This window comes from Mustela lutreola, chromosome 5, assembly GCF_030435805.1.
Source record: "Mustela lutreola isolate mMusLut2 chromosome 5, mMusLut2.pri, whole genome shotgun sequence".
In the NCBI taxonomy this organism is placed as follows: domain Eukaryota; kingdom Metazoa; phylum Chordata; class Mammalia; order Carnivora; family Mustelidae; genus Mustela; species Mustela lutreola.
Window position 1 is genome coordinate 130,660,237 of NC_081294.1, and position 17,317 is coordinate 130,677,553.

Consider the following 17,317-nt stretch of genomic DNA (forward strand, 5'->3'; position numbering starts at 1 on the left):
TCATTATCTTCAAGTCATCCACATTTTTACCTTCATGAATGTATTCGTTTCTTTAGGCTGCCATAACAAATTACCACAGCCTGGGTGAGTTAAAACAACAGAAATATATTCTCTCACAGTTCTGGAGGCCAGAAGTCTGAAATCAAGAGGCCAGTCAGACCAGCTCTGTCTAAGGCTCTAGAGGAGAATCTGTCTCATGCCTTTCTCTTATCTTTCGGTGTTGCTAGTCTTTGGATCAGGGCCCAGGTTAATTGAAGATTACCTCATCTTAATTACATCTCAAAGACCTTTCTGGCGTATAAGTTCACATTCACAGGTATCCAGGGTTAGGACTACAGCACATCTTTTGGGGGAACACAGTTCAACTCACAACAATGGTCTTTCCCCAAAAAGCAACCGTATTTAAGCGTTGGCTGCCGTTTTCCCAAGTTCAGCCTTCCCACAGTTCAGATGGGATCCTTCACCAGAGGAGCAGTGGCCACTTCTCTCAAGAAGGAAAACTATCACTATCATTATGAGATTGAACAGCCCCTAGAAATTTAAGACCATATTCTTATTATGTTCTTCCATTTGGAGCTTTACTGGTGTCAGCACTTCCATAAAGTTTTCTGAGTTTCACCCTTGGCACTAATCCAGCACTTGAGCACAACAGTAAGGCGTTGGCACAGAGGCATAAAGGACCATTGTTAGGATGAGGAGTGGCAGCCCGGGAATAAGGAAGAAAGAGAAGAGTTAATCTCAGAGACAAAGTAAATTGCACCCTAAATCAGTGATATCCATAATACCAAACAAAGGGAGGCTTAAAAGACAGGTTCTTGTTTTTAAACAAGAAAGACAGATAGGTTTTGAATCGACTGACAGCCTGGGGTAGCCACTGGATATCATTAACATATGAATAAAGTTTTGGTTCTTTAATTTTTCCCTTCTTTAATGTTTTCTGTACATATACCCGGATTGTAAATAATGCAAAGAAACTAATCAATAAATGAGTCTCAAGTAAATGAAACTCGGGTTATCCATGGCATCCACTGAAAATGGGCCAGTGTAGGTGGAGAGTACCACGCTGAGTGAAATGAGTCCGTCAGAGAAAGACAGATATGGAGGATTTCACTCAGGTGTGGAATTTAAGAAAACAAACAAGCAAAGGAGGGGGGAATGAAAGAGAGAGAAAGAGAAAGAGAAATCAACAAACAGGATGTTAATTACAAACAAACTGATGCCTACCAGAGGGGAGGATAGTGGCAGGATCTTGAAATAGGTGATAGGGATTAAGGAGGGCGCTTGTGGTGATGTACAGAAGCGTTGAATCACTATGATGTACGCCTGAAGCTAATATACCACTGCATGTTAACTAACTGGAATTAAAATAAAAACTTAAAACGAAAGGAAAACATGGGTCGGCCATAATACACATCCACACTGACCACAATCAGCTAAGACAAATCAGTCTACTGCCCCTTAATGTTAAAGATGTCTAGCCATAAATATTGGAAGTTTCAGAACAACACTCTCGAGTTAAATGGAGGTATTATTAAAATCAGAATTGTTTATTAACAATGCAGTTTCGTCACACCTAATTTAGAAAACCCTGAGAAACTTTAAAGGTCTTTAGGGTAAGAGGGGTCTCTCAACCGGTTTAAAATTGGATAGGAGAAAACTTTAAGATGTGAATCTACACATTAAATGATAATATTGTAAGAACTTAGGCTGATGCCCCAAATTTCAATAAAGCTGACCCTGATGATTTTTAATTTATGAACTCATTCAAGCTAGGCCACTGGGCATTGAGTCTGGAGCTCCTCTCTCTGACCTCCTTGCCAAAAGACCACAAAACTTGAGTACCTATTATGTGCCACACACTGTTGTATAAGCTGCTGATTCAAAAATAAACAAGGCAGAAAGTGTCCTGACTCTGTGAAGATTACATACTAGGGGGTGACCCCAACCAGTATGTCTCATCCCAGAAACAAGTGTCTGATTTGGTGTAAAGAGATTTGGGGGTTTTGGCTTTTTTCCTACTACATAAGTATTTTAATATAAGCTGCTTCTAGTAACTAGAAGTTCATTCTGGACTTGAACAAACTTTTAGAGGCAGCATAGAAATAAATGTAAAGATGTTACAATGTGTTCCATAAACTATATTGGAAGTCTTGAAAAATAATCTTATAAGGTCAAAAAATTTGACATGCTTTCATTATTTGGTACCAAGAAAAAAAAAAATTAGCAGTTTTTAAAGTGGAAAGAGTCACAAGCCATGAGACAGGCAGACCTGTGTTCTCAGCCTAGACGTCTTCTGTCTTCCCAAGTTCCCTCACTGGGCTTAAATTTCATCATCATGATATTGAGGGTTATTTTGATTCATCATTTTCAAAGACTTTATTCAGATATTCCTCAGAGAAGCTTTGCATTGTGCAAGTTTTTTTATTTAAAAACTTAGTTTTTAAACTAACTTTAAAACTGTTTTTTAAAAATACAGTAAAGCAAATAATACAGTCAAATAACATCTTATGCCAAATTTTAGCCTGTTGGAAACGACCTACCAACATGATAATTTATGCATGCAGGTTAACAGATGTTTGTACAGGCCTCATAATGAGCTCTGTGCATACATTTGAACTTCTTGAAATTGGATTATTGATAAAATAGGTTGTAGCTCTGACCTGGCTTCTCAATAAATTTGTTCCTTCCTATATGCACTTTATGAAAAAGGATTTGAGGAAATACCTACTGTAGCACAGGCTGTCTGTGTTCGGTCGATGCCCGCCCAGACCCATCCAGATCCATCTGGGGTACGTGTGATGTCCGCTCCAGCCACAGCATTAGAGTCAGTTAGGAAGTGATGAAGAAACATGACACATATCCTGTGATACCATAATGTAAGTAATCTTAACATTGTCTTTGTTTATTGCCTTCCTTTTTTGTTCATTATAAAGAATGCTAGTATGTTAGATATCGATAACAATCCAAATTTGTAAAGATAATTAACCATTGCCCCACTTTCAAGTTTCAAGGTCAGTTTATGGAGGAAAATCCTGAGATTTCAAGGTGAGCTGTTAATATCGCTTACCATTTGCACCTATTTATTGGTGTGAGTCGGGATTTTCTTTTTAATATTGTGCAAGCAATGCAAAATACCAAAGTAAAACTGAAGATAGAGACTGTACCCATCATCTATAACCCAGAGTTCACATTTCTGCGATCATTAAAATAACATCATTTTTCTCTTAATTTGGCTTTATAGTAAGTAAATGTTACAAATATGAACTTTTACTATAATTTTTCAACCATAGCCCTGCTCTCACCTTTTATACATGTAAGGGGCTTTACATGATAATGAGTTAGAAAGAAATGATTCTTTTATGAAAAATGCTTTGTAGCTGTTCTAGTCCCAGGTTGTTGATTTTCAAGAAACAGAAACCTACTCAACCTAGCTCTGGGTAAATAGGAACAATTCTTGGAAAACGCAAGCAATTTCACTTTGCCTGTCCACAGCGTCCTTAGCATGGCATTGAAAGCCAGGCGTACGCCAGGCATACACTCTCACCTACGTCCCTCGCTGATCTTGAATTCTGCCAGTTTCCTTCCTCACCCTGCTCCAATCATGCTGACTTTCTTGCTCCTCCCTGCCACCACCTTTGTTTGTGTCCTAACATTTTCTCTGCTCTCTCTGTGGAACTCCCTTTTTCTAGTTATCCTCGCCTATTTTCTCCCTGCCTCCAGCTGTCAAATGTCACCAAAGAAACTCAAAGCTTAGGAGTCGATAAAAACACCATCATCCTCCCATATCTGTCTGGGCCATTGTTCTTCAAAGTACATTTTTCTTCAAAGCAGTTCTAGTTCTTTCTCTTCATATATATATGTAGGTTTTCCTTCATTCTTTTCTTCCCTCCTTCCTGTCTTGCTCTCTCCCTTCTTTCCTTCATCTTTTAGTTCTCACTTCTAAATTATAAGCTGCCTGACAAATGTATGAGCTTTATCTGCTTACCACAATATCTGTAGAACCTAGAACAGTACAACACGGAGCCCCCAAAGAGGCTGCTCAATGATTATTTGTTAAATGAACACATAAGCAAGTGATAAGCAGGACACTCAATCCAGTTATGGAAGGAGCGAAACTAGGAAGTCAGAAACTTAGATGGTTTCTTTCATCTCTTGTACAGTCCCATGTGGTCATCATCACTGGCTTTTTGTTCTTTCTGCTGCTGCTGCTGCTGTTGCTTCCTCTCTCTCTCTCTCCTTTTTTTTTTCCCTTTATGTTCCTTCTCCAAACTTGCTTTTTCTGACTTTGAACAGAGCTGAAAATTATCTCCAGACTCAACATCCCCTGCAGTTCAAGTGTTTGTTGTTCTCTTGTTATAATCCAATCTGTAGTGTATATACTCAAGTGACATAAAACATTTGCTCAGCTTAGCCTCTGGATTGATTCTGTCTTTCTCTGGTCCCCAAAAGAGATACGAGGAGCTCAATATCACTTGGAACGAACATAGCCTTCTTTGTCTCCCACTTCAGCTGGTGCCGTCAGGGATATTGGTGGCAATTTAAAAGTAGAGCTTCAGGGCACCTGGGTGGCTCAGTTGGTTGAGCAACTGTCTTTGGCTCAGGTCATGATCCTGGAGTCTCAGGACTGAGTCCCACATCAGGGTCCCTGCCCCACAGGGAGTCTGCTTCTTCCCTCTCACGCTCTCTTTGTTTCTCTCTCGCAAATAAATAAAATCCTTAAAAAATAAATAAAAATAAATAAAAGTAGAGCTTCTGCCGGCCTGAATAGTGTCTGTTAAAACCAACAGCAACGATAAAACGTCAAAGGAGATTACTTCAAATAGTCCCACCTAACTTTAACCCCTTAATGTCACAGTAGGGAAGTGAAATAAATTATCTTTTAAGAAATGTATTGTTTTGTTTCCTTTTCCACTTACTTACTTCTTTAGGATCCTTTCCATTCCAAATTATCGAAGCCCTAATTCAATTGTGTTTAAGAAAAAAAAAAAAAAGATAAAGAAATCTACTCATATAATTGCATTACAGTAAAAAAAAAAAAAAACCTAGGAAAAAAAGTAAAAAAAAAAAAGATAAAGAAATCTACTCATATAATTGCATTACAGTAAAAAAAAAAACTAGGAAAAAAAGTAAAAAAAAAAGAAAAAGAAATCTACTCATATAATTGCATTAGACAAAGGTATTCTGGATTTAAGCAAGAATGCTGCAGACAGAGCTTGGATGGTTTTACCCATGATTGTTTTGTTAGTAGCTTTGTCTTTGCTTTTGTTTTTCACCATTTAACAACTTGATGTTCTCTATGTTGGCTCCATTCTCATGGCTTCAAACTCCTTGCCAAAAGGCCCCCTGGCTACATCCTCATAAGTATTCCAAATATTCCTCAAAATCATAATGGACTGATTTAGGTCACATTTAATTCTAAGTGTTAAAGGAGTGTGATCTGTTGATTAGCTTAGGTTTGGGTCATATGCTCTACTGCTAGAAGTGAGAATGCTGTCAAAACTACCATGTTCCCTTGAGCTAAAAGTGGGGGAGAAGAGGTTCTACCAATGTATAACCTGGATGCTAAGCAGCAAAACAACAGAATTTCACCATAGTTGACACAATACTCAATTTCGTTGGATGCCTGGAAATAATTTCATGCAAGACAACAAAATCTTTAATTTTCTGATTTTGCTCTTCCAACCTTACACGAACAGTTATTGACTATCAAAACCAAACCATTTTTTCAATGAGCTGGAGATAAAACATTATACACTTCATATTCATGCTTTAGCCTTTACTTTTGGCTGAATGACTAATTCTACCGATGAACCGTCAGTAAAACACGCACATGACCCTACTCTCTAGACATGTGCATCAGGAGGGAAAGTGAACATTTAATCAATTAATATTTGCTGGCTAATGCTTTGACATTTACAAAGACTGGGCACATCTGCATGAAACTCTAAAATAAAATTAGGAAAGTGATCGAGAATAAGACTTAATGAAAAGAAGCCAATTGAACCAAAAAAATAGATGCATTTCTTAACTATTATGAAATTTCAGATGACACTCACAGTCTCCCGGTTGTGTGAAAACTATCAGTTCATTCCCCCCACCACCAATCAAATAACTCCATTCCGTAGACTCAAGATCAAGTGACTGGGGCAATAGTTTAACGTTCAATAAATTGTCAAAGTATTTTCTGAAACTACTCCTAAACAGACAGAAAATTCCAACCCCAGCTTTTGTGCTATGACCGTTTTTAAAAGAGGCATCGGCCATTTTTATGTAGAGAGGAAATACGCTGTAGAGGTTGAAAGGTTGGGCTCTGGTGTCAGACTGCCTGGGCTCCAATTCTAAATCTGTACTTACTCGTCATGCCTCAATTTCCTCATCAGAAAAAAATGAAGATAATAATAGTAGCTGTTTCATAGGGTTGCTGTGAAGATTGAATGAGTCAATCTACATGAAGCTCTTAGAAGCTGCTGGCAAAAAGGTTGTTCCCAAAGGTTGTTAGCTATGATCTTTTTATTTTTTCCTTTCTCTGTCTCTGTCTCTCCTCCTCTCCCTCCCTTCCTCCCTCCCTTTGTCTCTCTCTGTCTTCATTTTTTCTTCACATCAAGAAGTGCTATTAAATTGTTTTATGAACACCTCACTTCTATACAATGCACACTGCAAACCGGCCCAGCCATAATTGAGATATAATCACCAAAGAGATGCCTTTGACAGAGATGGAGTAGCTGACAAGTTGCTAAACACAGTGTTAAATTGTTTGTTATTGTTGAGGAGTGGGAAGCTTCTCTTTTTAAAGACTCCCAAGTTTAAAGCCCATGTGATTAATATTCACAGCAGACAGACTAGTTTATATAGCCAGAGACACTGAGGTCAGCCTGGATAATGGAAGAGCGTGCTCATTCCTGAGCTTGTAGCGACATATCCTTACATCTCTGTGGAGCCCAGCTATCTCAGGCTTGTCAAGAAAAGGTGTGTCCATAAGGTTGTAAAGATTTGAACCTTACAAATGAGCATCGTGTAGTCACAAGCATCCGGATGAGTCATGGCCTACTTTATGGGTGTAGCTCATCTTCAAAGAAAGATTGAACTGACCATAAACATCAGATCATGGAACATAAGCTTTTCCAAAGGCTCCTCATAAAAAATACAATAAAAATAAATATAGCTATTGCCTCAAATTCAAAGTCTCACACAGATTTATTGTGAATTGGATGCATCATTGCTCATCTTCCCTTTTTGGATATCTATACCACTGAACTGAGTTTTTTAAATGTTGATAAAGCTCTTTGTGTTAATGTACATAATCAGTTATAGGAGACAACCTCAATGCAACATGAGACATGAGAGAATTTGAAAACATTTGCATTTTCATTATGTTTTTCAGTTTTCCTCTGTCGGGAATCTTGTTGACATATGTCAGTTCTCAGCCCCTTAACATGTAATCTGACATGACCTCAATAATACCACACTTGAAGTGACCCAAAATGCCAACTATCTCAAGATAAAAACAAAAATGTATTTATGTAACCTTCTGAGGGTTCTCAAATGTCACAGAAATTAGAAACTTTTTTTCGCCAAACTTGCATTAGTGCCTTACATTTGCCTCCTTAGATGTTATCCTCAGCTCTCAGAGAAGAATACAGGTATATGGCAAAAATATCCGAAGTTCAAACATACATTTTTTTTTCATTGTGTAGCCCACCCTGAATTTTCTCAAACTAGACATGAAGACCATTTTCATGAGAAATCTAAATGCTGTTTTTGATAGCTGTCAGTAAATATGAAATCAATACATACTGTTTTAACGTACCTATTACTTCCCCAGCACCCTCTAGGTTCTGCAGGAAATCTAGAATAACTATGAGAGGCAATCTCTTCACCCCAGGAGCTTACATTTCTCCGGGAAGATTATACTATGTGCAAACAGCATCAGACATCATAAGGTAGGAGATAATTTAGTGGAGTTTTTCAGTATAAATTATTGTCAAGGTTTAAAGGAGAAGAACAAGGACATAAGTCTGGTAAAATTCAGCAAAATTACATGGAGAAATGTCTTGAACTGAACTAACAGATTCAGAGGAAAGGTGAACAATGAATGAAGTCTCTTGACATGAGATGCCAGTAGGGTTATTTGAGAGGTTGGTCTAAATAACAATAACATTTTCAAAAGATGAGTAAAGAATAGAGTCAATTCCTAGAAAAATCCTTAGGTTTCCTTGATTTAACAAAAGCTCAAGTCAGGAGTAACTCCAGGATTTCAAACATGGGTAACCTGGAGAAGACCTGTATGAAAGACATGGGGACTTAGAAAACAGAGCTCAAAGAGAGAGAAGTTTCACTTAAAAGATATTACATCTGAAGGGTGCCTGGGTAGTACAGTTCGTTTGAGCATCAGACTTTTGGTTTTGTCTCTGGTTGTGATCTCAGGGTCATGAGATCAAGCCCGCCATCAGACTCTGTGCTCAGAGCAGAGAGTCTGCTTGTGTTTCTCTCTCCCTCTGCCCCTCCCACTTGTGTGCTCTCTCTCTCTCTCTAAAATAAGTAAATAGATCTTTAAAATAAATTTTTAAAATATATTACAGCTGAGATGACAGCAGGTATCTCATTGTTAATGTCTGGCACACAAAGGGAAGTGATACTGAGGAGAAAAGTTTGGGAGAGAGACCTGGGAATCATAAGGTGAAAATGATAATAAAAACTCTGTCTATGCAACTTACTCAGTAGTTTCCAATATCTTCCCCCCATGCCCTGAACAATACTATAATAACTTCTTTTTCAATGAGATGCATCCGAGGCACCTGCGTGGCTCAGTGGGTTAAGCCTCTGCCTTTGGCTCAGGTCATGAGCTCAGGGTCCTGGGATCGAGCCCTGCATCGGGCTCTCTGCTCAGCAGGGAGCCTGCCTCCCCTCTCTCTCTCTGCCTGCTTCTCTGCCTACTTGTGTTCTCTGTCTGTCAAATAAATAAATAAATAAATAAAATGAGATGCATCCTACCACTCTGAAATTATTTACATTTTGTCTACATCAAGAGTTATTTAACTAGGGAATTATAACCAATTGAGTCATATTTTTCCAAATATCCCTCTTGCCCATTACCCAAGGAGTTTTTCAGTATCATGCATTACATATGCCAGATTTTATGTTTTCTATGATGTCAGGCATGTTACTATCAGCTCATCTAGTGTGAGTCTGAAGCATTGATATTTTACATATGCTATTATTTCATGTAAGTATATTAAAGCACAAGAACATTTCAGTGTTTTTAGTTTTTCTTATTCCCATTTTTTGAGTCTCAGCGGTTATGCTGAAGCCATTTTATAACATCCCTGTTATTAAAATCTAGAACGTATACCCCAAAAATATACAGAGAATTATTTACAACTACATTGTATTTTCCAATCCTGGCCCAGTTACTTGAACTTTCAGTAGATACTCACAAGAATCAGAGATGGATGCCCTAGGTGGGTAAGAGCCAAATAGGAGAATTTTGTGGATAGGAAGACACCATGGACATCATAGGTGCAGACCATAGGTAAAGCATTTTGGCAAATAACATTTCTCCACATGCTTTATCATGAAATCTTGGACCTCTGGGTTGAAGGGTACCTTGGAGAGCCTCCAAGGCTCACATTTCTTAGGAGGGATTAGGCCTGGGGCAAATGGACGAGGATTCTCTCAGTGGAATATCTTTCCTGTGCTGTTCTGCTCCCACTTGGGACATAAATTTATGCTTTACATTGGAGTATTATGAAAAGGTAACATTCAAAAATTACCCCAAGGTCCTGATTACTAAGTTTGACCACTCTTTTCCCTAATGAAACTCTAAAGGATTATTAAAAAGAAAGAAATCACAAAAATAGGAACAGAATCACTAAGATCGTTGTTACCTTGTATAGCTGATACTCCTAGAAGGCCCTGGAAGGAACTCTGGCTACAACTGGATAAATGCAGGGCAGCTCTGTCGCTAACTAGCTGCAGGCATAGCCTCTCTAGAACTGTCTCCCTTCTGTTGAGCTAGATGCTCTTAAGTTCATATCTACCACCCACATTCTATAATTCCATGCATATTCTCAGATTGTCTCATGAAACCTGGCAAAAGGTTTAATGATGGAAGATTGCTGATTCACTTTACAGCCAAGGTTACAATTTGGCAATTTTTTGGTCGTGTGAATTATTGTCAATTCTTTGATGATAACTTCTGAAACTTAAGAGAAGCTGCTATCCAAAGCACTATTTAACATTTGATTAATTCATAAGCATTACATAATAATCCAGGAAAACAACGTGAACACTAATACTTCAGAGTGAGAAAAATAAACATAAGAAAAAACTAAGTGTGTCTATTAACCTACAGATGGCAATTTTGACCTATATGCAGCCCGAAGATGGAACTTATTGCATGTATTTTAATTTCACTTTTGGTGAGACAGTTTGCTTCAATATCCAAAACCATGTTGCTAACTATAGCTTGCAGGTTTCCAGGCTATTTGTTGGCATTTAGAAAAACAACAACAATAACAACAAACAAACAAACAAACAAAAACCAAACTGGGGATATATTCAATTACCCAATTCCTAGAAGTTTTGTAACCAAAACCACTGGTTCTGTAATTGTTAAATAAGTCCCCTTCTCCCCTGTGTCTACTAATATATTCTAGGGAAAATTATAGAAACCAGGGATGGTAATCGTCACTAGAGGTTTTTGTTTATTCACTTCATTGCCTTGAAAACCAGATTGCCAAATTAGACCCTTGAAGTGTATTCTTACATGTATCAGAGCAAATAAACATTTGAAAATGAGATCTGTGTTTCCCTCCCCTCAGTGGTTCCCAATGACAAGGGACCCATCTCCAGTCTTTGAACATTTCCCATGTCTGCGGCACTTGCTGGGTAGCAGCTGAGTCTGCGAAAAGGGCCATGAGTCATAAGAGTAAGGGAAGCCCTGTGTCGGCACACGCCGAAAACAGCAGCAGCTGAATTCCTGTCCACACTGGTAGCAAGACAGACTACGCTGGAAAAGTGTTTTACCACACCCTGGTAGTTAGCCCTGCTAACTAAAGGTCAGCTTTTGCCTGCTCATTCTCTAAACGATAAGGCATGCCATGTCCAAAGAGCAGTTTCTCCCTTGGTAATTTCCCTGGGATTCTGGAATGTTTTGCACTACTTCCTCACCAGAACAGGTAGAAAGGCCACCAGCCCTGACCATCCTCTTGAGTTTTTAAGTTAGCTCAGGGGGTCTCTTTCCTCTTTCATACACTTTCCACAATTTTCTGACTGGTCTCTTCTCACTTGGAGCCTTTCAATTACTGCAACCCCTAATCTATCCACACCTTTCTAACTTAGGGAAGGATGGGTTTAAAAGGTGAGCATCTCTCCCAACAAAATCATTACTCTTCAATATTGAGCAAGAACCGATAAAGTAGAAGGCCCATTCAGGCTCAAAACCAATGTCTGACAAGGACAAGCTTGCTCCAGCTCAGCTTGGATGATGATAAACATGGATTTCAACATTTTAAACTCTCGGATCTGGAAAGCAACTCAGCTGAAATTTATATACAGTGTGCAGTGTGAAGCTTGGCTAAAAGCAAAGCTGCCCTTGAAAAAAGATAGACGATTTTAAACAAGGCTAATTTAAAAACCCAAATCAAAGATAAATCAGCTCTCCGAACTTAGAGAGACAGCCTCCAAAGCCGAGGTCCACACAGCCCACCCAGCAGAGGAAGGAGTCTTCCTCCCTCCCCGCCAACAACAGAGGCCTGGGCCGCGGGAGGATTCCTCTGCGAGCTCTCTCTGGATGGGGCGGGGCAGCTCCGGCCTGTGTGAAAGGCATTAATCACATTTGGTTCCTTGTACCTGAGAAAAAATAGCTATCCCTGGGATCTGATTTTTTGTGTTTCAAACTAGAGAAAGCTTTTATGATGTCTCTTGATGAAATATAACCACTCTCTCATTCTAAGCAGCCTCTAAATTCTTAAATGTGTGTAAATGGAAAACATGCTGTGGGTCTTTATTCCACTGAGCAGCAAGAAATAAATCAGAACTCCCCCCTTCTGACACCCCCACTCAGTCTCTCCCCTGATACCTCACAGATGTGCAGCGTTAGAGGGAAGAGCATAAATGCTTTATAAAATTAATATGTGGAAATTGCTTTATTTACCATAAATGCCTAGCCTGGGGCTTTCTCTACAGTGCCCAGGCAAGATATTAAGTAGGGTTCTTGCCTTCTGCGTACCACAAAGTCTGCCTTGGTTTCTGCCAGACAAGAGGGTCTCCATCCTCCACAGAGGAGAGGCAGGGGGTGGCAGTGTGGTGTTCACCGTTGAAAGCGAGGTGGTTGCAAGCGAGGGGTAAACGAAACATTTCAGCCGTGATGTATGAAATGTGTAAATCATTTGAGGATCCTTCTGGGTTCAACACCCTAAATAAATATATAAATAGCCATCGTTACCGTAATTGATAGTAAACTGGATGCCGTGGACTCAACCGATGAATATAAACGCTGGAACTTGCCTCCGCGGTTCATTCATATCTAAAAATACGTAGAAGACATACCACAGAGCTCATGAAAGGCTTTTAACTGATTTTAATCGCAGTCATTACATTAGAAAATGAGACTTCCCCTTGTAACAGAGATGAACTGGGAAGAAACAAAGGAGGAGAGGTAGCTAGTGCAGCGCCCCAGTGCCCTGCCAGGATTCCTGCTCATCATTCTTGCTTTCAGCAGTTAGCCAGCTCCTTTTGTCAGAGACTACCACCATCTAATGAAACAATTAGGGCTTGACAGTTTAAATATGCTATTTTGTTCTTTTCAAGCATAAGTGCCAGCCACGAAGACAAACTATACCCACCACCTTCCTATCAGCAGAGCCATTGTTATCCCAGATAGAATGCCCTAAAAATAAAATCCATTTTGTATGTGAAGCTTCATCAAGTCAGGTCATGTCTGCTCCTCAGGGCAGACTGCAGTGTACTAATTTCATTATGCTATTTTTAAATGTGGCCTCCTTGGATCTTTTAGTATGGCCTACATAGCTCAACAAGGCCCTCCGTTAATGTTCAGGGCTTCTTTGCTAATCACCTCTGCCCACCCTGCCCTCAAACCTAACTACAACCACTTCCCCAGGCCTGTAGGGTTAACGAGAAATAGGCACACTTGTGATGGGTGTGCTCACACTTAGGTCAACGTCACCCGCTGGGCCTTGTCCAACACATGAGCTATGAGACATTTGAATTGGTATTGGTGTCTTTAGTTCATTATTAAAGTTACTCCAACTTTAAAAAAAAAAAAAAATTGGTTTCTAAGAGGTCATCGTAAGAGATTTTTGAATCTCTGTGTACCTATTTCTGTTTTGCCTCTTGTATCAAGTTTACGTTTCTCAGTTGTAAAATGAACACATTCGTAAATACACGAAAAGTATAGAAGAAGGAAAAATCATTGTTCATGACTCTTCTGGTTTCAACTCATAGAGACGCAACTCAAACTTGTTATACAAGAAAGAGATACATTGTTCGTGTAATCAGAGACGAAAGTGGCTTAAAGCACAATTGGATTCATTCTGGTTCAAATTAATTCCGTAAGGATGAGATTTCTTTCTCCCAGTCTCTCAGCTGTTTTTCCCTGTGTCAGCCTGTATCTCCAGAGGCACTGTTCTCCTGGTGGCCCATGACAGCCCCAGGCTTACATCTTAACAGATGAGAAATGCTGATGAGATGACATCTCCTCTTTCTCAACTGTTCTAGCCCAAGTCAAGAAATTAAGTCTCATTAACATGATTTGGTGTGTCCCCATCCCTGAACCTGTTAGCGTTCAGTATGGCTAGAGAAAACCTCTGATTCAGCAGACTTCTGTCATGTGCCCACTCATAAAGTCAGAATTTTAGATCAGTAGATCAGCCTCAGATAAACCATATGGTCTAAGAAGGAGGGAGGAATGGTTTCCCAAAAGAATACTAGGTATACCATCCTGAGAAGGAGTAGACGCAGAAGAAATAACAACAGACATCTGTGATAGAGACCTGTGTCCTCACAACTTGAAATGAAAGTCACAGATACATATTTAATCCTTAGGAGATGGAAGGTCCAGAACTATTTTTGAAAATGTCAGTGAATTTGTGTGAATTGAAGTAGTAAAATACTCCCACACAAAGACTCGGAAACTATCAGGAAACAACAGTGTGGTTAATAATGAGGAAATCTTACAGGCTATAGAGAGAAAACCAAACATGATGTGAAGTCACTGGAGAATAACGTCTACAGATTTCAGTCTCATATTGCACACTCTCACGTTCAATATGGTGTCCCACTGTGACCTCCATTGTTTCTACTGAACAGCTAGTTATTAATCTTATTGGAGTTCTCTTGTACATGATGAGTAATTTTTTCCCTTACTGATTTTAAGATTTTTCTCTTTATATCTTTGACTTTTGACATTTTGGCTCTGATGTGTTTAGTTATGGACCTCTCTGTGTTTGTAATGGACCTTTCTGTGTTTGTACTACTTGGAGTTTGGAAAACATAATGGCTGAGAACTTCCAAATTTGATGAAAAATATACTACATTCTAAGAAACTCAACAAATATGCTTTCTGTCAGTTTCTCTCTCTCCTCATTCTTTGGTGCTCCCTTTACACATAGTTGGTATATAAATGATGTTTCTTATGTCTATAAGGCTCTGTTTTTTTCCATTCTTTTTGCTCTGTGTTCTTCAGATTATATGCTCTGTATTGATCCCAGTTCAAGTTTACTGATTATTTCCTCTGCCAGCTCAAATCTACTTTTGAGTCCTTCTAGTGAATTATTTGTTTAATGTCCTTTTCCACTTTAGGATTTCCATTTGACTCTTTAAAAATTGTCAATCTCTTCATTGATGGTCTCTATTTAATAAGACATTAAATAAGACATTGCCATCATACTTTACCTTAATTCTTTAGACATGGTTTACTTGTGTTCTTTGAACATATTTTTAATAATTCTTTGAAGTCTATCTCTACTAAGTCCAATATCTTGGCCCCTCAAAGGTGGTTGCTGTTGCCTGCTATTTTTCCTGTGTGTATGCGTATGTCACACTTTTCTGTTACTCTGTACATCTTGTAATTTTTAGTGAAAACTGGATATTTTAGGTAATATATTGTAGCAACTCTGGATACTAATATCTCCCAGGAGGTAGGTGGTGGTGATTATTTGCTTGGTCATTTATTCATTCAGTGACTTGGTTGAACTAACTCTGTGAAATCTACTTCCCCTGTAATATACAGTCCCCGGTGTCTCTGCTCAGATTATTTTTCCCTTGTTTTTATCTTTTTCCTTAGCTTTCTACAGGTGGCTCTTGAGTCTGCTTCTTGGTCAAAGGTTGTTTTAAACTCCCATGGTCAGTTAGACCTTACCCCGTACCACTGGATCTGTGTGCGGTTTGGAGACTGCTATCATAATTCAAGGCTTCTTTTTTTTCTCCACAATCATCCAGGGACTAGTAGCTTGGAAGGTCCCTCTCCACCTGCTCCTGAGATGGCGCAAGTATGGGGTACGCACACAGTCTTCCAAACTACGAGGGACACATGTGATTTCACCTTTAAGCCTGGCTTCCTAGGAGTTGTCCCGGGACCAGAGCAACCTGTTGTTCAGCCATTATTTGGTCAGAGGTTGTGCTTAATCCCCTTGTGCCAGGAGGGCTTCCACCCTGTGTTGATGGGTCTGTGTGCAGCTTGGGGAATGGTTTCAAATCAAGCCTCAACCTCTCCTTTGATGGCTTCTGAGTAAGTATGTGGCATATGGGCACAGCTGTTCTGACCCACGGAGCTGACTGTGATTCCAGGAAAGTTATTCTTGGCTCTTTCTATGGTTTTCTCTGTAAAACTTCTGGCTGTTCCACTTCTTCTTGCCAGTATCATGGAGCTACCAAACCCTCTTAATTGTTCTGCACCAGTATCTCCATTGTTTTCAATAACACCCTTAGGCCTGGAATTCAGCAGGCTCTGTTCCAAATACAGCCTGTCCCGCCCATAGAGCTGTTTCCAGGCTGCCTCTCGCCCTAGCAGAACCTCTACACTGTGGCACAGGAACTGAGAATGGGAGGCAGTGACCTGCCTCTCCCTGAGTGCCACCTTTACTCTACTGAGTGGGTGATGGAGCTGCTTACCAGGCTCCCCCACAACATGGAACCTCCATGCTGTTGGGGCAGGGGAATTTGGGGCCCAGTATTCTTGGCTTGCCATACAGAGAGTGGAGCTCGTGAGCTATGAGTAACGGCCAGTAGTAGCTGGGCAGGCAGGACTTTCAGCCACACTTACCCTAAATAAAGGTTCCCTGCAGCACAGAGACTTACAGACTGCCCCTCACAAGGTGGAAACACAGCCCAAGACTGGGAGCTGGGGGATGAGGGAGCCGCCTCCTTTCCACTCCTACACATCTTTGTCTTCTTGGCCATACTACCCAGAGTAGAACTCCCAGGAAATTTTTAAACACAGAGCTGAGGGAAAAGAGGTGGAAGCCGTAATTCAAATGCCACGGAGCCCACTGTTCCTACTGAGATACAGTAGATTTTCTTGAATAAATGTTTCTCCATTTGCTATATGCCCTTAAGATAATTTCCAGAACTTTGTAATGATTATTTTCTTTTTAAATAATTTTCATCAATTAAATGGTGGTTTTCCTAGAAAAATAGTCGACCAGTCTCCTCACTCTGCCATTCTGGGAAGTTCTGCTATACTCACATTTAACTACAGTTGCTGTTAGTTACAAATCCATGAGTCATAAGCCATTCAAGAGCTTAAAAAGTTATCTAGTCTATTCCTTCTGCCTTTGAGCAGGATAATACCTTAGCCAGCCCAGATAGATAAGAATCTATACTAGTTTTGAAAACCTCCGGAGGGGCGGGGTGGGGGGGGGGGAGTGGGGTGGAAAAAAACCTCACAGTCTTCCTTAATAACCTAAATCAGTGCTTAACAACCCTCCCTGCCAGGAATTCCTTTCTTGCATATAATCTAAAGCCCACGTGGTACAGTTTAAAGGTCTTTGCTCTTCATCTGTCCTGGAGGAGATAAAGAACAGCTGGTCACCACACAGCACACGTCCTCCTCAGGAGTTGCAGTCTCCAGCCTCCTTAAAAAAAATAAAAAATTAAAAAATCCTTCTTTGGCCCTGTCATTGGTATAAATAATCTTAATACTTCCTCATACTATTTTTCAATCTGTGGACAACCTCTGTGCCCTCTTCTGAAATCTTTTCGTTCTTGCCATTATCCTCTAGAGACCGGAAATACTTCCAAAGTGAGGTCTGCGCTCACTCAATTCTCTTAGGAGCGTTTGTCAACTATGCAGATTGCC